Source organism: Pseudophryne corroboree, chromosome 6 (genome assembly GCF_028390025.1).
Source record: "Pseudophryne corroboree isolate aPseCor3 chromosome 6, aPseCor3.hap2, whole genome shotgun sequence".
Taxonomy (NCBI): Eukaryota; Metazoa; Chordata; class Amphibia; order Anura; family Myobatrachidae; genus Pseudophryne; species Pseudophryne corroboree.
Window position 1 is genome coordinate 516,476,202 of NC_086449.1, and position 23,140 is coordinate 516,499,341.

At 46.5% G+C, this 23,140-nt stretch overlaps 1 protein-coding gene across 1 annotated transcript in view; it reads left to right on the top strand.

The window, feature by feature from the left end:
• TSPAN8 (tetraspanin 8) overlaps positions 1–23,140 on the top strand; it is a 100,793-nt gene that overhangs the window by 685 nt on the left and 76,968 nt on the right. The gene's annotated exons all lie outside the window — the stretch shown is intronic.

Sequence of the window (23,140 nt, forward strand, 5' to 3'; positions counted from 1 at the left end):
TTGCATTGAAAATGTAAGTATGACCAGTGGTTGAAAAATGGGTATTAGAAGTGGGCTCTTGGAAATTTAAGTATAACAAGTAAGTCTTGGGGGCAGCATAGGCTATATGATGTAAAGCTACCTACCCCATGTACCCCACATCTGATATGGCCTTACAATTCTTCCACATATCGCCCGTGTTAATTTTAATTTTATTAAGGTGTCCTATTAATGTTTGCATCTCTTCATATCCTGTGTTAGCTCTCATATGTCTTTCATATGTCCCTACTCCTTTCCCTTATAGGTTTCCTTTGTCTATCCACTCTTCTCATGTGCCGTATCTGCATCCTGTTTAACCTTGTCTCTAACACTCTGCATGTTCTCCTTTGTTGTACGCCATCATCTCCTTCCTTCTCTCACTCCCTCCTTCTCTCTTTCTGCCACTGCTCTTTTCACTCCCTCTCTCAGCCCATGCTCCTCTCACTCCCTCCTTCCCAATCTCAACCCCTGCTAAATTCTCACCCCCTGAGTCCCAAGTGGCTCCTTGATGCCCAGTCAGATACACTTATTTTTTTTTTTTCTTGCTGTAAAATATTTCACTTTTACATTTTTATTATTATATTCAAAAATGTACTGACACTTGGCAATCAATAAAGGTTTTAACCATGGGGATTTCGAATAGCCCCAAGATCAAAATCTGAATAGTGATTATGGTCACCCTATGGTCAGCTATTGTGGGTTTTGGGAGCAATAAGGAGTTAAATGCATAGGCAAAAAAACAACAAAAAACATAAAATCCAGTAGTACAAAATGTTTTCCGGTTCCTGGAAGCTGAAGTCCCAGGCATCAATAGCAGTTGTACCTCACTTGAAGAAAGTAATGTGCAGCACATGACTTTAACTGCCACCATGATCTCGGTGAAAATAGCATACAAATTGGAGGATTCGTATATGCTGGGGTGGATCAGTTTCAGTTATTGGTATCACAAATATTTCCATATATCAGATAAGTTGCAATTATCCAATATACTTTGCTGGAGACTCAAGGTCAGAGACTCACCTTATTCATGTAATAATGCTTTTGTCAATTAGTTGAGAGGGGGGAGAGGGAAGTATACTGTAAGTTCAGCAGTGAAGTTACCTGAGAGTATGTATGTTACCTCCCAAGGGAAAAATAAAATAAATCCTTTAACAATAAATGTAATGTTCAAAACAAAACAAAAAAATTGCAGTAGCACACTATTATGTTAGACCCCTTTCATACATCAGAACCAGCAAATTCCCGGTTCTGAGCTCCATGACCCTGGTTGGGAGAAGGGTTGCAGACTCGGGACTTGCTGTATTGGTAAATGTATGATCCTCTGTTAGGGGGGAGAAGTGGTATGAGCGCACGTTAGGTGTACTGTTTCTGCTTTTCCTCCATGTATGACTCTGGCTGTGCAAGCAAGGTGAAGCCCCTGCCAGTATCGACGCTGCCATGTTTTAGCTAGCAAGCCCATATGCAGGGGCAGTGTATGAATGGTCAGCAGCAGTGAACGTTCCGACACCTGCAGATAATGATTTTGACAGCTGCAGGTGTCGATGCCCTATCTCCACTGCGGGCTCCGGGATGTGCATGGGAGATCTTGCGTGAGTAGCGAGATCCTGCACATGAACAGTGGAGCCAGGCGGGCAGGGAGAAGCAGCATATCAGCACAAAGCTGATGTGATGTGCGCTCCAGCGGGAATTAGGCCCCGCGACAGGGTGGGTCAAAGGGGACAGCTATACCAGGCCCCATGGTTTAGAGGGGCCCTACGCAGAGAGGCACAAAAAAAGGGTGCCGGTGTCTGCTCCGGACACCAATTAAGAAAATGAACTGGCCACTTGCGCACCCCTTTCCCGGCCCTCCTACCCTGGCCTCGCCCCCTTACCACCGACCCTTCCATGCTGTTTCCAATGCTGGCTGCCAAGCGTCCCTAAACCCAGCAGTACAATAACTTTTTGACAGGCACACCTTCACAGCAGCAGCCACCCGCAGCCCCACTGTTGTCCCCTGGCTACGGTGAGTTTGTCCTGGTACCTTCACATTGTGTGTGTATCTATTATATATGTGTGTGTGTGTGTGTGTGTGTGTGTGTGTGTGTGTGTGTGTGTGTGTGTGTGTGTGTGTGTGTACAGAGATGGGTTGATGGGGCGGCTCTAGAGAATTTTGTGTACTGGGCCCAAAATTTATTTTGCCGGCCCCGGCGGGGAGAGGTTCCACTTCACCGCTCTGGCAGACAAGATAATCATACATCTTGTCAGAGTGGTTTCGGTACTGAGGCGAAGTAGGAAGTGTTATAGCAGCACAAACCATTACCCCCCATTGTCTCAGGTCATTTACATTCAGACATACCAAAATCCTAGGTTGATGCATGTTCACAAGCAGTGGCGTAAGTTCATCCCCTTCGCCCGGAGGCAAGTTACAGTTTGGTGCCCCCAACCCTCGAAAAAAGTGCCAGGACAGAGGTGTCAGGGACAGTACTGAGATGAAAGGGAAAGTCCAGTGGGGCCAGGACAGACTAAGACAGAGTACAGGCACAGGGCAGAGGTGACAAGACTAGAGATGAGCGCCTGAAATTTTTCGGGTTTTGTGTTTTGGTTTTGGGTTCGGTTCCGCGGCCGTGTTTTGGGTTCGACCGCGTTTTGGCAAAACCTCACCGAATTTTTTTTGTCGGATTCGGGTGTGTTTTGGATTCGGGTGTTTTTTTCAAAAAACCCTAAAAAACAGCTTAAATCATAGAATTTGGGGGTAATTTTGATCCCAAAGTATTATTAACCTCAAAAAACATAATTTACACTCATTTTCAGCCTATTCTGAACACATCACACCTCACAATATTATTTTTAGTCCTAAAATTTGCACCGAGGTCGCTGTGTGAGTAAGATAAGCGACCCTAGTGGCCGACACAAACACCGGGCCCATCTAGGAGTGGCACTGCAGTGTCACGCAGGATGTCCCTTCCAAAAAACCCTCCCCAAACAGCACATGACGCAAAGAAAAAAAGAGGCGCAATGAGGTAGCTGACTGTGTGAGAAAGATAAGCGACCCTAGTGGCCGACACAAACACCGGGCCCATCTAGGAGTGGCACTGCAGTGTCACGCAGGATGTCCCTTCCAAAAAACCCTCCCCAATCAGCACATGATGCAAAGAAAAAGAAAAGAAAAAAGAGGTGCAAGATGGAATTATCCTTGGGCCCTCCCACCCACCCTTATGTTGTATAAACAAAACAGGACATGCACACTTTAACCAACCCATCATTTCAGTGACAGGGTCTGCCACACGACTGTGACTGATATGACGGGTTGGTTTGGACCCCCCCCAAAAAAGAAGCAATTAATCTCTCCTTGCACAAACTGGCTCTACAGAGGCAAGATGTCCACCTCATCTTCACCCTCCGATATATCACCGTGTACATCCCCCTCCTCACAGATTATCAATTCGTCCCCACTGGAATCCACCATCTCAGCTCCCTGTGTACTTTGTGGAGGCAATTGCTGCTGGTCAATGTCTCCGCGGAGGAATTGATTATAATTCATTTTAATGAACATCATCTTCTCCACATTTTCTGGATGTAACCTCGTACGCCGATTGCTGACAAGGTGAGCGGCGGCACTAAATACTCTTTCGGAGTACACACTTGTGGGAGGGCAACTTAGGTAGAATAAAGCCAGTTTGTGCAAGGGCCTCCAAATTGCCTCTTTTTCCTGCCAGTATAAGTACGGACTGTGTGACGTGCCTACTTGGATGCGGTCACTCATATAATCCTCCACCATTCTATCAATGTTGAGAGAATCATATGCAGTGACAGTAGACGACATGTCCGTAATCGTTGTCAGGTCCTTCAGTCCGGACCAGATGTCAGCATCAGCAGTCGCTCCAGACTGCCCTGCATCACCGCCAGCGGGTGGGCTCGGAATTCTGAGCCTTTTCCTCGCACCCCCAGTTGCGGGAGAATGTGAAGGAGGAGATGTTGACAGGTCGCGTTCCGCTTGACTTGACAATTTTGTCACCAGCAGGTCTTTCAACCCCAGCAGACCTGTGTCTGCCGGAAAGAGAGATCCAAGGTAGGCTTTAAATCTAGGATCGAGCACGGTGGCCAAAATGTAGTGCTCTGATTTCAACAGATTGACCACCCGTGAATCCTTGTTAAGCGAATTAAGGGCTGCATCCACAAGTCCCACATGCCTAGCGGAATCGCTCCGTGTTAGCTCCTTCTTCAATGCCTCCAGCTTCTTCTGCAAAAGCCTGATGAGGGGAATGACCTGACTCAGGCTGGCAGTGTCTGAACTGACTTCACGTGTGGCAAGTTCAAAGGGCATCAGAACCTTGCACAACGTTGAAATCATTCTCCACTGCACTTGAGACAGGTGCATTCCATCTCCTATATCGTGCTCAATTGTATAGGCTTGAATGGCCTTTTGCTGCTCCTCCAACCTCTGAAGCATATAGAGGGTTGAATTCCACCTCGTTACCACTTCTTGCTTCAGATGATGGCAGGGCAGGTTCAGTAGTTTTTGGTGGTGCTCCAGTCTTCTGTACGTGGTGCCTGTACGCCGAAAGTGTCCCGCAATTTTTCTGGCCACCGACAGCATCTCTTGCACGCCCCTGTCGTTTTTAAAAAAATTCTGCACCACCAAATTCAAGGTATGTGCAAAACATGGGACGTGCTGGAATTTGCCCATATTTAATGCACACACAATATTGCTGGCGTTGTCCGATGCCACAAATCCACAGGAGAGTCCAATTGGGGTAAGCCATTCCGCGATGATCTTCCTCAGTTGCCGTAAGAGGTTTTCAGCTGTGTGCGTATTCTGGAAAGCGGTGATACAAAGCGTAGCCTGCCTAGGAAAGAGTTGGCGTTTGCGAGATGCTGCTACTGGTGCCGCCGCTGCTGTTCTTGCGGCGGGAGTCCATACATCTACCCAGTGGGCTGTCACAGTCATATAGTCCTGACCCTGCCCTGCTCCACTTGTCCACATGTCCGTGGTTAAGTGGACATTGGGTACAACTGCATTTTTTAGGACACTGGTGAGTCTTTTTCTGACGTCCGTGTACATTCTCGGTATCGCCTGCCTAGAGAAGTGGAACCTAGATGGTATTTGGTAACGGGGGCACACTGCCTCAATAAATTGTCTAGTTCCCTGTGAACTAACGGCGGATACCGGACGCACGTCTAACACCAACATAGTTGTCAAGGACTCAGTTATCCGCTTTGCAGTAGGATGACTGCTGTGATATTTCATCTTCCTCGCAAAGGACTGTTGAACAGTCAATTGCTTACTGGAAGTAGTACAAGTGGGCTTACGACTTCCCCTCTGGGATGACCATCGACTCCCAGCGGCAACAACAGCAGCGCCAGCAGCAGTAGGCGTTACACGCAAGGATGCATCGGAGGAATCCCAGGCAGGAGAGGACTCGTCAGACTTGCCAGTGACATGGCCTGCAGGACTATTGGCATTCCTGGGGAAGGAGGAAATTGACACTGAGGGAGTTGGTGGGGTGGTTTGCGTGAGCTTGGTTACAAGAGGAAGGGATTTACTGGTCAGTGGACTGCTTCCGCTGTCACCCAAAGTTTTTGAACTTGTCACTGACTTATTATGAATGTGCTGCAGGTGACGTATAAGGGAGGATGTTCCGAGGTGGTTAACGTCCTTACCCCTACTTATTACAGCTTGACAAAGGGAACACACGGCTTGACACCTGTTGTCCGCATTTCTGGTGAAATACCTCCACACCGAAGAGCTGATTTTTTTGGTATTTTCACCTGGCATGTCAACGGCCATATTCCTCCCACGGACAACAGGTGTCTCCCCGGGTGCCTGACTTAAACAAACCACCTCACCATCAGAATCCTCCTGGTCAATTTCCTCCCCAGCGCCAGCAACACCCATATCCTCCTCATCCTGGTGTACTTCAACACTGACATCTTCAATCTGACTATCAGGAACTGGACTGCGGGTACTCCTTCCAGCACTTGCAGGGGGCATGCAAATAGTGGAAGGCGCATGCTCTTCACGTCCAGTGTTGGGAAGGTCAGGCATCGCAAACGACACAATTGGACTCTCCTTGTGGATTTGGGATTTCAAAGAACGCACAGTTCTTTGCGGTGCTTTTGCCAGCTTGAGTCTTTTCAGTTTTCTAGCGAGAGGCTGAGTGCTTCCATCCTCATGTGAAGCTGAACCACTAGCCATGAACATAGGCCAGGGCCTCAGCCGTTCCTTGCCACTCCGTGTGGTAAATGGCATATTGGCAAGTTTACGCTTCTCCTCCGACAATTTTATTTTAGGTTTTGGAGTCCTTTTTTTTCTGATATTTGGTGTTTTGGATTTGACATGCTCTGTACTATGACATTGGGCATCGGCCTTGGCAGACGACGTTGCTGGCATTTCATCGTCTCGGCCATGACTAGTGGCAGCAGCTTCAGCACGAGGTGGAAGTGGATCTTGATCTTTCCCTAATTTTGGAACCTCAACTTTTTTGTTCTCCATATTTTATAGGCAGAACTAAAAGGCACCTCAGGTAAACAATGGAGATGGATGGATTGGATACTAGTATACAATTATGGACGGACTGCCACGGTTAGGTGGTATAAAAAAACCACGGTTAGGTGGTATATATTATAATAATAATACAATTATGGATGGACGGACTGCCTGCCGACTGCCGACACAGAGGTAGCCACAGCCGTGAACTACCGCACTGTACACTGGTTGATAAAGAGATAGTAGTATACTCGTAACAACTAGTATGACACTATGACGACGGTATAAAGAAAGAAAAAAAAATACCACAGTTAGGTGGTATATATTATAATAATAATACAATTATGGATGGACGGACTGCCTGCCGACTGCCGACACAGAGGTAGCCACAGCCGTGAACTACCGCACTGTACACTGGTTGATAAAGAGATAGTAGTATACTCGTAACAACTAGTATGACACTATGACGACGGTATAAAGAATGAAAAAAAAACCACGGTTAGGTGGTATATATTATAATAATAATACAATTATGGATGGACGGACTGCCTGCCGAGTGCCGACACAGAGGTAGCCACAGCCGTGAACTACCGCACTGTACACTGGTTGATAAAGAGATAGTAGTATACTCGTAACAACTAGTATGACACTATGACGACGGTATAAAGAAAGAAAAAAAAATACCACGGTTAGGTGGTATATATTATAATAATAATACAATTATGGATGGACGGACTGCCTGCCGACTGCCGACACAGAGGTAGCCACAGCCGTGAACTACCGCACTGTACACTGGTTGATAAAGAGATAGTAGTATACTCGTAACAACTAGTATGACACTATGACGACGGTATAAAGAAAGAAAAAAAAATACCACAGTTAGGTGGTATATATTATAATAATAATACAATTATGGATGGACGGACTGCCTGCCGACTGCCGACACAGAGGTAGCCACAGCCGTGAACTACCGCACTGTACACTGGTTGATAAAGAGATAGTAGTATACTCGTAACAACTAGTATGACACTATGACGACGGTATAAAGAAAGAAAAAAAAATACCACAGTTAGGTGGTATATATTATAATAATAATACAATTATGGATGGACGGACTGCCTGCCGACTGCCGACACAGAGGTAGCCACAGCCGTGAACTACCGCACTGTACACTGGTTGATAAAGAGATAGTAGTATACTCGTAACAACTAGTATGACACTATGACGACGGTATAAAGAAAGAAAAAAAAATACCACAGTTAGGTGGTATATATTATAATAATAATACAATTATGGATGGACGGACTGCCTGCCGAGTGCCGACACAGAGGTAGCCACAGCCGTGAACTACCGCACTGTACACTGGTTGATAAAGAGATAGTAGTATACTCGTAACAACTAGTATGACACTATGACGACGGTATAAAGAATGAAAAAAAAATACCACAGTTAGGTGGTATATATTATAATAATAATACAATTATGGATGGACGGACTGCCTGCCGACTGCCGACACAGAGGTAGCCACAGCCGTGAACTACCGCACTGTACACTGGTTGATAAAGAGATAGTAGTATACTCGTAACAACTAGTATGACACTATGACGACGGTATAAAGAAAGAAAAAAAAATACCACAGTTAGGTGGTATATATTATAATAATAATACAATTATGGATGGACGGACTGCCTGCCGAGTGCCGACACAGAGGTAGCCACAGCCGTGAACTACCGCACTGTACACTGGTTGATAAAGAGATAGTAGTATACTCGTAACAACTAGTATGACACTATGACGACGGTATAAAGAATGAAAAAAAAACCACGGTTAGGTGGTATATATTATAATAATAATACAATTATGGATGGACGGACTGCCTGCCGACTGCCGACACAGAGGTAGCCACAGCCGTGAACTACCGCACTGTACACTGGTTGATAAAGAGATAGTAGTATACTCGTAACAACTAGTATGACACTATGACGACGGTATAAAGAATGAAAAAAAAACCACGGTTAGGTGGTATATATTATAATAATAATACAATTATGGATGGACGGACTGCCTGCCGACTGCCGACACAGAGGTAGCCACAGCCGTGAACTACCGCACTGTACACTGGTTGATAAAGAGATAGTAGTATACTCGTAACAACTAGTATGACACTATGACGACGGTATAAAGAATGAAAAAAAAACCACGGTTAGGTGGTATATATTATAATAATAATACAATTATGGATGGACGGACTGCCTGCCGACTGCCGACACAGAGGTAGCCACAGCCGTGAACTACCGCACTGTACACTGGTTGATAAAGAGATAGTAGTATACTCGTAACAACTAGTATGACACTATGACGACGGTATAAAGAATGAAAAAAAAACCACGGTTAGGTGGTATATATTATAATAATAATACAATTATGGATGGACGGACTGCCTGCCGACTGCCGACACAGAGGTAGCCACAGCCGTGAACTACCGCACTGTACACTGGTTGATAAAGAGATAGTAGTATACTCGTAACAACTAGTATGACACTATGACGACGGTATAAAGAATGAAAAAAAAACCACGGTTAGGTGGTATATATTATAATAATAATACAATTATGGATGGACGGACTGCCTGCCGACTGCCGACACAGAGGTAGCCACAGCCGTGAACTACCGCACTGTACACTGGTTGATAAAGAGATAGTAGTATACTCGTAACAACTAGTATGACACTATGACGACGGTATAAAGAATGAAAAAAAAACCACGGTTAGGTGGTATATATTATAATAATAATACAATTATGGATGGACGGACTGCCTGCCGACTGCCGACACAGAGGTAGCCACAGCCGTGAACTACCGCACTGTACACTGGTTGATAAAGAGATAGTAGTATACTCGTAACAACTAGTATGACACTATGACGACGGTATAAAGAAAGAAAAAAAAATACCACGGTTAGGTGGTATATATTGTAATACAATTATGGATGGACGGACTGCCTGCCGAGTTCCGACTGCCGACACAGAGGTAGCCACAGCCGTGAACTACCGCACTGTACTGTGTCTGCTGCTAATATAGACTGGTTGATAAAGAGATAGTATACAATACATACAACAATATACTACTATACTGGTGGTCAGGCACTGGTCACCACTAGTCACACTGGCAGTGGCACTCCTGCAGCAAAAGTGTGCACTGTTTAATTTTAAATTAATATAATATTATGTACTCCTGGGGGCTCCTGCTATAACAACCTGCAGTGCTCCCCAGTCTCCCCCACAATTATTATAAGCTTTGCCTTTTATACATTGATGTGCAGCACACTGGGCTGAGCTGAGTGCACACAGACTGAGTCACACTGTGTGACTGGCTGCTGCTGTGTATCGTTTTTTTTCAGGCAGAGAACGGATATAGCAGAGAACGGATATATTATATTAAAATAAATAAAAGTTAACTAACAACAACTGCACTGGTCACTGTGGTAAACTCTGTCTGACTCTGCACAATCTCTCTCTCTCTTCTAATCTAATTTCTAATGGAGAGGACGCCAGCCACGTCCTCTCCCTATCAATCTCAATGCACGTGTGAAAATGGCGGCGACGCGCGGCTCCTTATATAGAATCCGAGTCTCGCGAGAATCCGACAGCGTCATGATGACGTTCGGGCGCGCTCGGGTTAACCGAGCAAGGCGGGAGGATCCGAGTCTGCTCGGACCCGTAAAAAAAACATGAAGTTCGTGCGGGTTCGGTTTCAGAGAAACCGAACCCGCTCATCTCTAGACAAGACCAGGACGGAACAGAGTGCCAGGTAAGATGGGTGACAGGACCACGACAGAGGGGACAGGGAGAGTACAGGGATGACAGAGCCATGACAGAATAGAGGGGACAGGAGAGAAAGGTGTCAGGGACAGGACAGAGGTGACAGGGACAGTACAGAACAGAGGGGACAGGAGAGAATGGTCTCAGGAACAGGACAGAGGTGACAGGGCCAACACAGCGATGACAGGGACAGTGCAGTGGGGAAGAACAAAAATGACAGGACCAAGATAGAGGTGACAGGGACAAGAGAGAGGTGATAGGACCATGACATAGGTGACAGGACCAGGACAGAGGGGAATGGGACAGGACAGGAAAGGGGTGACATGGGCAGAACCAGGACAGAGATACCAGGACAGAACTGAAGGGATAGGAGAGAGGGTTAACAGGGACAGGACAGAGTTAGCAGGGTCAGGACAGGGACAGGGGTGGCAGGGACTGGACAGAGGGGACAGGGACAGAACAGAAGTGTCAGCTGAGAGAGATGACAGGGCCGGTAAGAGGTGACAAGGACAAGACAGGGTGACAGGAGAGAGGGGAGGCAGGGCCAGCACAGAGGTGACAGGGATGGGAAAGGACAGGGTGACAGAGACGGGACTGGCGTGATAGCCCATCACAGAGGTGACAGGTACAGGACAATGGTGACAGGAGAGAGGGTAGGCAGAGCAAGCACATAGGTGCAGGAAGAAGGACAGGGGTGAGAGGGACAGGAGAGAGGGGAGACAGGGCCAGGCTTAGGCTTAGTTAAACTACCCTGTGACTTGAGCGGTGACAGCAGCAGGTGTTCTGTCTTCCCCCTCACATGTTCCCCCTCTCCCAAAAGGGCTTACACTTACATAGAGTTCAGTTTTCAGGAGTCCATGCTCCTGCCTGGAACAGCCTCACTTTCCCGCACTGCACACTCTCTCCTTGCGGCTGCTGCTGCTACAGTACATGTCCTGGCGGGCAGCGGCTCTGGGTCGCGGAAGGATATCACGTGACACCCGTGACCCAGGCCAGAGCACAGCAGCAGATAGCACAGAGAGGAGGAGCGAGCGCCGCTGATGTTGATAGGCGATGCGCTCGCTCGTCGGCTCCTATAGCAGCGCCTGCTGCACTACAGAAATGAATCATTCATGTGTGGACGGACGGGGGACAACGGAGCAGTTGCCGTGCCCCCTTCAGGGCCAGAAGCCCGGCGGCAAAGGACTCCGCTGTCTCCGGGAGTTCCGCCCCTGTTCACAAGTATAAACCCAGGATTTGGTGCATGTCTGAAAGGGGTCTTATTTTGTATCTGAGCATGGTCCTTTTTTACATGTTAATTGTCTCTGAGACTCCATCTGACACTGAGGAGTCGGAGTAAAAATCTATTTTTTGTCAAGTAAAACCCAACCCAGTAGTTAAACACAACAAAGGAATTTAATAGGGACATAGGCCAGAGCTGATAAGTGTTGGAAACTTACAACTGCCACACTGATCACTGCAGCTTCAAGTATGAACTGGCAGAAATGATCTCAAAGCAGCCCAGACCATGCCAACAATTACTACCTGCCAGAGCCTGATTTTCTCATGATGGGAAACAGATCTTTTTCAACCTGTGTGTACTGCAGCGGAATAAACGGTCACATTGTACCCTTGTACCAGAGCCGCACCGGCCCACAGGGGTACAGGGGAAATCCCCGGTGGGCCCACATCCCACTTAACTACACTTGAGTTATACATATCTTACCTTATACTGCACAGGACTATTGTGTATTTTCTACAGTGCATTGCTGTTCTTAACCTGGCATTTACGACAAACCTGGTATTTACTACATTTACTTATCAAGGGGCCCAGACCATGCCAACATTATTACCTGCAAGAGCCTGGTTTCCTCATGATGGGGAACAGATCTATTGCAACCTGTGTGTACGGCAGCGGAATAAACTGTCACATTGTTCCTTTGTACTGTATGTGATCCAGAGAAAAGCTGTCCTGTATAACAGTTGGTGATGAGGCAGATAGCATAATAAAAAACTGTAGGGAGTTGATGAAGCCCCATTATGAGAGTACAGTATAACGTGAGTGCACCTAGATAATTACTGAGACATGGAATTATGGAACAGGATGGCTGCACTTGGAACAGCAAAAGTTTGCACTGTCAGGAGGGAGAGCTTGGGTACAGTGCAGATGTCCCTAGTACAATACAGCGTAGTTTGGATTTGAGCAGAAATGACAATGCTATAAATAAAGGGTGGGTGTAGGGCAGCTCCTCACTGCTATTTCCACTCCACTTCATTTTTCCCCAGCTCAGTGCTGGCAGCCTTTGGATCTTGTCCTGTTTTTTTAATGTTTTACACCTTGATATTGCTTTTCAACAGCGAATACTGAAGCAACTTCCAAGTCATGTACTTAAAATGTTCACATCATTGCCAAAACTATAATGGCAGATGGGGGCCGGGTTGTAATGAAGTCTGAGTTCAGCGGCCGTGCGGGATGCCGGACGAAGTCGGATGTTTTTTTAAAGGGGCAATAATTTACAAGGCATGGTGTAGCCTTGTAAATGATTGCCCCTTTAAAAAAAACGTCCAAGTTTGGCCGGCAACCCACACGAGGTCTATTTAATAAGCCTTGGAGAGTGATCAAGTGTATGGAAATAAAGTACCAGCCAATTGGCTCCTAACTGTTATGTTACAGGCTGTGGGCGGGATGTGCCAACTGGTTGCAGTACATCCCGCCACACATCGCGCCAACACTAGCTGCATATACACTTACTGTATATATGCAATTAGTCTTGCGAATAACAGCTTTTTCGCAATACATCTCTGTACCTGGACTTCCGGGTATGGGCCCCAGGAGTCCGTCTGCGCATGAGCAGAGGAATGCTGCGGGGCATGCTGGGAGGGATCCGATCAGATCCATCACACAACACGACTCGGAAAGAATACCATAGGCTTCTATAGGGTGATGCCAGTCGGAGACCTGGCGGCCAGGGCTTAGTACATTTGAAAATAGTAGAAACTCAGAAAACAGGGTTTTTAATGCATTTTTGCATTGGTACATCCCGTCCTGTATTTGAAAAATGACAATTAGGAGCTGGTTGGTCGGTAATTTATCTCGTCCTCCACTTTAACTCTCTCCAAGGCTTAATAAATAGTGTCCAGTCATTTTCATGATTCATTCCATGGGTCTTCAACCTGCGGCCCTCCAGCTGCTGTGGAACTACACATCCCAGCATGCGCTGCCATAGTTTTGCTATTAAGGCATGCCAAAACTGAGGCAGGGCATGCTGGAATGTGTAATTCCACAGCAGCTGAAGGGCCACAGGTTGAAGACTCATGATTTAAGCTATAGATGAGCACTATTTTTCGAAGTTTTATTTTATTAAAAGTAGTGATGAGCGGGTTCAGTTCCTCGGAATCCGAACCCCCCCCGAACTTCACCCATTTTACACGGTTCCGATGCAGACTCGGATACTCCCGCCTTGCTCGGTTAAATCGAGCGCGCCCGAACGTCATCATCCCGCTGTCGGATTCTCGCGAGATTTATATTCTATATAAGGAGCCGCGCGTCACCACCATTTTCACTCGTGCATTGGAGATGATAGGGAGAGGACGTGCAGTGTTCTCTCAGTTTCTGTGTTCAGTGTGCTGCAAATATCTGTGCTCAGTGTGCTGAAAATATCTACGTTCTCTGCCTGAAAAATGCTCCATATCTGTGCTGCATTGTAGTATATAGTAGGAGGACAGTACAGAATTTTGCTGACCAGTGACCACCAGCATTATATAGCAGTACGGTACAGTAGTCCACTGCTATACCTACCTCTGTGTCGTCAAGTATACTATCCATCCATACCTGTGGTGCATTTTAGTTGTGTGCAGTATATATAGTAGGAGGACAGTGCAGAATTTTGCTGACCACCAGTATATAATATATAGCAGTACGGTACAGTAGGCCACTGCTCTACCTACCTCTGTGTCGTCAAATATACTATCCATCCATACCTGTGGTGCATTTTAGTTGTGTACAGTATATATAGTAGGAGGACAGTGCAGAATTTTGCTGACCACCAGTATATAATATATAGCAGTACGGTACAGTAGTCCACTGCTATACCTACCTCTGTGTCGTCAAGTATACTATCCATCCATACCTGTGGTGCATTTTAGTTGTACGCAGTATATATAGTAGGAGGACAGTGCAGAATTTTGCTGACCACCAGTATATAATATATAGCAGTACGGTACAGTAGGCCACTGCTCTACCTACCTCTGTGTCGTCAAGTATACTATCCATCCATACCTGTGGTGCATTTTAGTTGTGCGCAGTATATATAGTAGGGAGACAGTGCAGAATTTTGCTGACCACCAGTATATAATATATAGCAGTACGGTACAGTAGTCCACTGCTCTACCTACCTCTGTGTCGTCAAGTATACTATCCATCCATACCTGTGCTGCATTTTAGTTGTGCACAGTATATAGTAGGAGGACAGTGCAGAATTTTGCTGACCACCAGTATATAATATATAGCAGTACGGTACAGTAGTCCACTGCTCTACCTCTGTGTCGTCAAGTATACTACAAAAGTTCAGTAAAATGACCCAAAAATCAAAATTAAAAGCATCTGATGAGAAGCGTAAACTTGCCAATATGCCATTTACGACACGGAGTGGCAAGGAACGGCTGAGGCCCTGGCCTATGTTTATGGCTAGTGGTTCAGATTCACATGAGGATGGAAGCACTCATCCTCTTGCTAGAAAACTGCAGTGCCACTCCTAGATGGGCCAGGTGTTTGTGTCGGCCACTTGGGTCGCTTAGCTTAGTCACACAGCTACCTCATTGCACCTCTTTTTTTCTTTGCATCATGTGCTGTTTGGGGACTATTTTTTAAATCTGCCATCCTGTCTGACACTGCAGTGCCACTCCTAGATGGGCCAGGTGTTTGTGTCGGCCACTTGGGTCGCTTAGCTTAGCCATCCAGCGACCTTGGTGCACCTCTTTTTTTTCTTTGCATCATGTGCTGTTTGGGGACTATTTTTTAAAATCTGCCATCCTGTCTGACACTGCAGTGCCACTCCTAGAAGGGCCAGGTGTTTGTGTCGGCCACTTGGGTCGCTTAGCTTAGCCATCCAGCGACCTCGGTGCAAATTTTAGGACTAAAAACAATATTGTGAGGTGTGAGGTGTTCAGAATAGACTGGAAATGAGTGGAAATTATGGTTATTGAGGTTAATAATACTATGGGATCAAAATGACCCACAAATTCTATGATTTAAGCTGTTTTTGAGGGTTTTTTGTAAAAAAAACACCCGAATCCAAAACACACCCGAATCCAACAAAAAAATTTCAGGGAGGTTTTGCCAAAACGCGTCCGAATCCAAAACACAGCCGCGGAACCGAATCCAAAACCAAAACACAAAACCCGAAAAATTTCTGGTGCACATCACTAAATTATATATGCCAGATGGACCAATGGCCTGGTAGGCCAGTCCGGTCATACAAAGAATCAGCATGGCCATGCGCAACCTTTGTAGAAAGGTGATATTAGGGCCTGTCCTTATACAATATGTACTACACTGACCCCATTTTACAATAAAGCAATTGCAACACTCCCATAAATAGTCTAACTGGATTAAGTAGCTATATGTTTTCCAAAAAGTCCAGTTGCAAAGTAGACAATCAAAGCTTTGGGCCTGATTCAGAGTTGTATGATAATTTATTTGCAGCTGCGGTCCTGTGAGCAGCAGATATGCAAAAATATGCAAATGACACAGATGCCTGAATTTCTATTGAGGTGCCCACCAGCGGCTTTGCGGATCCAAGTAGCTGTGTACAAATATGAAGCAGAAGTCGCAGTTCCTTCAATAATCATGATTAACCCTATGGTGACACAGAATGGCCACAGCAGTTGAGATGCTGGCACCAAGTTTTGTGCATATGGGATCGCAGCTGTAGGCTGAGATACGCCCAAAATGTTGTGACTCATCTGCATTTTTTATGCCACTCGCTGATACTTCGCCAAAATGGTCTCCACCTGTCAATCATAAATCCTTGTTGAATAATTCCTAAAAAGTGAGTGACATCAGAGATGTTCCTTGGCACTTGCACAGGGCAACCGTGATGCAAGCGCAGATAACTGATAATCGCTGAACTCCATAAATATTAGCATTGCATTCAACTATGAATCAGACCTTCTGTAAACAGATACTTTGATAGCATTAGAATGACACATTTAAATACTTACATATAACTTGCTATACATGTACAGTTGGTCAATTCAATCTGAAAATGTAGCTGAATTTTATAGAATTTTCATTATAGAATTTTCATTGGCAAATTAATTTATAAATGGTCGGATGCTGCCTAAAATTCGGTAAATAATTAACACTAGTTTGAGACTAGAGCCAACTACAGAAGCAAATAATATAAGAAGTCATTCTGCAAGCTTCAACTGATGTCAGCTGCCTGTATAATTTTAAAAGGTGCTTACTACCCTTCACACACTGTTTCTGTACTACACAATGATAGCATACTCCATTTGGCTGTTACTGGTTTGCACGCTGCATTTACAGCATACTGTATATGTGTAAATGTTTTACAGAATAGTTATTCTCTGATTTTTCTCTTTCACACCATAACTCCTATCACTGACTGATACAAACTCTACCTTTTTCTATATATTAACTCATTTTTCATATATATCCTTTTTTACTTAATTGTTTTTGCCATTGTCTGTCTTCATCTCCTGTCCCCATAAACTGCTGTCAACTCCCAGCCTAATTGCTTATCATCATTCAACCCATGACTGTTATTGTCCAGTCCATAACTGTGTCTGGCCGGTCCATCCATTGTCTTCTGCCATTGCCCTGATCTAGGGTTGGCACCAGGGGCGTATCTTGGGGCGGGCGAGCCGTGCAATTGCACGGGGCGGCCGCCGTGGCACTTCTGCGGGTCCTTGCTTCCCCCTTCTCCCTCTTCCCGAGTACTCCGCTCGGGGGTCGGAGTTTCACGGAATGACGCGGTTGCGTCGTGACATCACGACGCAATCGCATCATTTCGCGAAACTCTGCCCAGCGAGCGGAGTACTGATGACAAGAGGAGGGGGAGCCAAGCTACTAGAAGGACAAGGCGGCTGGCGTGAGGAGGGAGAGGCGTGCCGAAGAGCGGGAAGAACCTCTGCAAATGTAATTAAGTCTCTCTCTCTCTCTCTCTCCCTCCCTCCTCCCCCCCCCCCCCCCACTTGACACTTGCCTGCCTAATATGTAAAATTGGGACTCTTGCTTGCGCAATGTGTAAAATGGGGACTCTTGCCTGCCTAATGGGTAAAATGGGGACTCTTGCCTGCCTAATGTGTAAAATGGGGACTTTTGCCTGCCATAATGTGTAACATGGGAACTCTTGTCTGCCATAATGTGTAACATGGGAACTCTTGCCTGCCTAATGTGTAAAATGGGGACTTTTGCCTGCCATAATGTGTAACATGGGAACTCTTGCCTGCCTAATGTGTAAAATGGGGACTTTTGCCTGCCATAATGTGTAACATGGGAACTCTTGTCTGCCATAATGTGTAACATGGGAACTCTTGCCTGCCATAATGTGTAACATTGGGACTCTTGCCTGCCTAATGTGTAAAATGGGGACTCTTGCCTGCCTAATGTGTAAAATGGGGACTTTTGCCTGCCATAATGTGTAACATGGGAACTCTTGTCTGCCATAATGTGTAACATGGGAACTCTTGCCTGCCATAATGTGTAACATTGGGACTCTTGCCTGCCTAATGTGTAAAATCCGGACTCTTGCCTGCCATAATGTGTAAAATGGGGATACTTGCCTGCGTAATGTGTTAAATGGGAATTTAATGTATCAAGGGCATTGCGGTGTACGGCATAGTATATATATATATATATATATATATATATATATTATACCACTACTCTCCCTTTGCGCTATTCAAATAAAAACTAGGATCAATAAACAAGAATCTTATATGTGGCAGCCGTATTCAACCAAGTTCCCTGTTAGATGAATTGGCGCCAGAGGGTTTTGTTAACACCCACTCGTATAAAAACCACTTACGTTGGTTTCACCATTTACCCATTAAAACATAATGATAACATGTTCCATTAAAAATTTATTAGACATTATTTATAAAAACACAATGGCAAATTCAGTGTCTGTAATTATACCCCAAAAATATAGTAAAATGCTTCACATATATCACATTACAATCTTTGGCGTCGAGGACAAATGCGGGTATATCACTACAATCTCCTCATTTCTCTTTGGTGCATATTCGGAAATGACATCAGAAAATGGGTAACCCAACGCGTGTTGTCTTATTACAAGACTTCATCAGGGGTACATCTCAACTGAATGGTAAGTAATGTCATTGAACGAATAAAACCCAACAAGAGATTCATAAGCGCTTGGTGAGAGATCCCTTATGTCATAGGGACTTTCTGTTGGACAATCTGTCAGGCCTCAAAAGCCGACAACTCGAATATAAAATTCAGAAATTCAAGTTTTCAAGTACAGAAGGAATTCACTTAGGTAAGGAACCTCCTGTGAATTAGTAGTAAAGCCAGGGTCGGACTGGCCCACAGGAGTACCAGGGAAACCACCGGTAGGCCCCACTGCCTGAGGGCCCACTCCTTCCTCTAAGGATCAGGTTCCAGACTGTGCACTTGTATTATACATGGTAGATATGTTGCATTACACTGCACTAAACTATTGTGTATTTAAAACCTCTATGGAGGCTGGCCACACACCCTTTGTAGGCTGGCCACACCCCTAAGTATGGGCCCCTACCACTGCATTTCCTCGGTGGGCCCTTCATGCCCCAGTCCGACACTGGGTAAGGCTGCATCCACATAAAATACACTGATAACATAAATTACACTGAAAAAGTCGCATCCACAAAAATACACTGGTAAAGCTGCAGCCACATAAAATACATTGGGGGGAAAAACACATTCACATAAAATATACTAAAACTTGTATCCACATAAAATACATTGAAAAAGCCACTTTAACATAAAATACACTGATAAACCCGTATCCACATAAAATACACTAGAAAAAAAAAAACCGCATCCAGAGAATACTCTCCAGCCTTTTACGTGTAATTTTAGACCCTTCATGCGTCACTCCAGCCTCCTCATTTGTCACTCCACCACCCATGTGTCATTCCTGCCCACTCTTGTGTCATTCCTGCCCCCTCTTATGTGTCACTCCTTCCGCCTCTTGTGTCACTTCTGCCCCCACATGTGTCACTTCAGCCACCTATATGTCACTCCTGCCCCCTCATTTGTCACTCCACCCCCTCCCCATTTTTCACTACGCTCCTTACCCCACCATGTGTCACTACAGCCCTTTCATTTGACACTTCAGGCCCCATTATGTGTGAGCCAGGGACGTGCAGTCAGGGGAGGCAGAGTCTCCCCTGTCATAATGAGTGAAATAATACAAAGAAGATATTTATAACACATGTTCTATGTCATAAACAGCTTTTTTTGTATTTTTCTAATCATATTCGCTGCCTCCCACTGACAGTAATAAAGTGTTTTAGCCTGGTGGCGGGGCCAAACAGAGGGCAGGAAAAGCCCACTGACAAAAAATTAAGAAAGAGGCACCAGCATATCTGCCTCAGTGACAGGGACATGTTTTCATCCTACTTCAGAGCACGCCCCTGTCAGTGAGGCAGATTTGATTGGACAGCAGATCCAGCACTGAGCAGGGACTGTATACTCCTGTCCTTGTCAGTACGGAGTCCGGCTCTCTTCCTCCCTCCCCAGGTGCTGGTTGAGTTACAGATAGTGAGGTAAGGCGAGCAGGGTGCACAATCCCGCATGTCTATTACTGCAGTATAGCACTATCAGGGGGGGCTCTGGTTCCCTGCACCTGGCTGCTACAGCCACGTAGGGTCAAGCTGCTGCTGTCAGGGCTGGCTCCAGGCATACTAGCACCCTGAGCAAGAACATTTTGAAGACCCCCCCCCTCCCCAATATATTTTCACACCCTCTCTACACACAATTAGCATCCTTACACATAACGCCCACAGTAGTGCTTCTTACACATAATGTCTCCAGTATAGTGTCAGATACACATAATGACCGCAGTAGTGCAGTGCCAGATACACATACTGTACGCCCCCCCGGTAGTGCCAGATACACTCTGTCCCCAGTAGTGCAGTGCCAGATACACATGTGCCCCAAGTAGTGCCAGTCTGCCAGATACACATTATATGCCCCCACAGTGCTAGATACACATTATATGCCCCCACAGTGCTAGATATACATAATATGTCCCCAGCAGTGGCAGATACACATAATATGCCCCCCCCCAGCAGTGCCAGATACACATAAAATGCCCCCCAGCAGTGTCAGATACACATAAAATGCCGACCAGCAGTGTCAGATACAAATAATATGCCCCCCAACAGTGCAAGATACACATAATATGCCCCCCAACAGTGCAAGATACACATAATATGTCCCCAGCAGTGCCAAATACATATGTTCCCCCACAGTGCCAGATACACAAAATATGTCCCCACAGTGCTAGATAAACATAATATACCCCCACAGTGTCAGATATACATAATATGCCCCCACAGTGTCAGATACACAGGTGCCCCCTGTATGTGGTGCTCACCACCGCCGGTCTCTCCTGCTGCTCCCATTGCTGCTCCCGCTGCTGCTGCCACCACATCTGCTGTGTGAGGGGAGGAGAGCGCAGTGCGCGTCTCTCCTGCCCCTCAGTCCGGTCTCCAGTGCTACCTGCCCTGCATCTGAAATCAGTTGCTGGTCTGTCAGCCAGTTAAAGCTTGCGGTCCGGCAGCTAATCAAGAGCCACCGCTGCCAGTGCGTGATTGGCAGACGGACCGGCGGCTGATTTAAAATTGTGGCCTGGCTGCTGTCATGGTCATGGCTACGGCAGGAGTAGGCTGCATGTCGCTGTCTGCTCCAGCCTTCAGTTTTCTAGACATCATGGATGTGTGTTAACCTGAGTACATACTTTACCTCCCTTACTCCCACACTCTACCTGCAGCAGCAGCAGCAGCAGCAAAGCCCTAGCTGGGAGTGGGAGAAAGACGGAGACTGGGGCTCTTCACGAACATTGCCTGATTGTTAGATAAAGAGGGTCAGGTTCTATAGTGCCATGGAATGCTGAGTGATGACCCTAAGGCAGTGGCAAACGCAGGATTTTTAGGGCGGGGGTGTTTCCACATTTGTGAGACATATTATATCTCCCATCTGTGTGCGCGCGCGCACACACACACACACACACACACACACACACACACACACACCCCCCCAAGGGAGAGAGGTGGGTGAGCATGGGGAGATAAAGAGGGGGAGCATGGAGAGAGGGGGGAAGAGAGGCACAGGGAGAGAGGGGCCATTGGTAGACTCAGCAAGGGAGCATGGGGAGAGAGAGGGGGCATGGAGAGGGAGCGGCATAAAGAGAGGGGGCATGGAGAGAGAGAGAGAGGGGGGCATGGGGACAGGGAGGGGGCATCGGGAAAGAGAGAGGCATGGGGAGGGAGAAAGAGGGGGTGAAGGGCATGGGAGGTGAGAGAGCGAGAGAGAGAGGCATGGGGGCAGATTTTAGCAGCAGCACAAAAAGGAGAGGTGCCTGGAAGAGCAGCTACAGTACCTGCAGGTCGGTAGGAAGCCCCATGGTTCCATAAGCCGGGCTCCTCGGGATGTGCAGTGCTCTGGAGGGCTCACAATTCCCGCAGCTCGGCAAGACAATAGGCAGCCATGAGGGGATATGAAATACGCAGGAGGAGGGGAATAAGCAGAGACGCGGGAGGAGGGGGACAGACAGACACACGCGGGAGGAGGATAAGTGGCAAGGGGATAAGCAGAGACGCGGGAGGAGGGGACAGGCAGAGACTGTGACACGCAGGAGGGCAATAGGCAGAGACTGTGACAAGCCGGAGGAGGTGAAGCGGGAGAGGGATATGCAGAGACGCGCCGGCGGCTGATGCAGGACGGTGTAGTAAGCTAGGAGAGGATCCTACTTGCCTGTCCCATTTGTTATAAAGAGGCTGCTGTCTTACAGGCACAGCCTGCTTGATTTCCTCCATACAAGATGAAAAATTATCAATCAGCGGCACCGATGGATCACCGGGCAGGGATTCCAGGTACTCGGACCCCCCCTGCATGCACGTACGTAAGGTCAGGCTTAGGCTCCCTCTAGGCTGTCACATGCCAGGTTCCTTCTTCCTCAGTGTTAAACTCACACAGATGCCACAGGACAGTTAGGGAAAAATCATAAGAATATTGGCCCTCATTCCGAGTTGTTCGCTCGCTAGCTGCTTTTAGCAGCAGTGCAAACGCTAAGCCGCTGCCCTCTGGGAGTGTATTTTAGCTTAGCAGAAGTGCGAACAAACGGATCGCAGCGCTGCTACAAAAACAGATTGTGCAGTTTCAGAGTAGCTTCAGACCTACTCCTAGCTTGCGATCACTTCAGACTATTTAGTTCCTGTTTTGATGTCACAAACACGCCCTGCGTTCGCCCAGCCATGCCTACGTTTTTCCAACCACTCCTGCGTTTTTATTTGGCACGCCTGCCTTTTTTCACACACTCCCCGAAAACGGTCAGTTACCACCCAGAAACACCCACTTCCTGTCAATCACTCTGTGGCCACCAGTGCGACTGAAAAGCGTCGCTAGAGCTTGTGTAAAACTGCATCGGCTTTTGTGAAAGTACGACGCGCGTGCGCACTGCGTCTCATACGCATGCGCAGATTTGCCTTTTTTTTTTACCTGATCGCTGCGCTGCGAACGAAAGCAGCTAGTGAACAACTCGGAATGAGGGCCATTGTTATAGTTTAATTTCATTACAATATTCTCCACAGTTTGATAAATC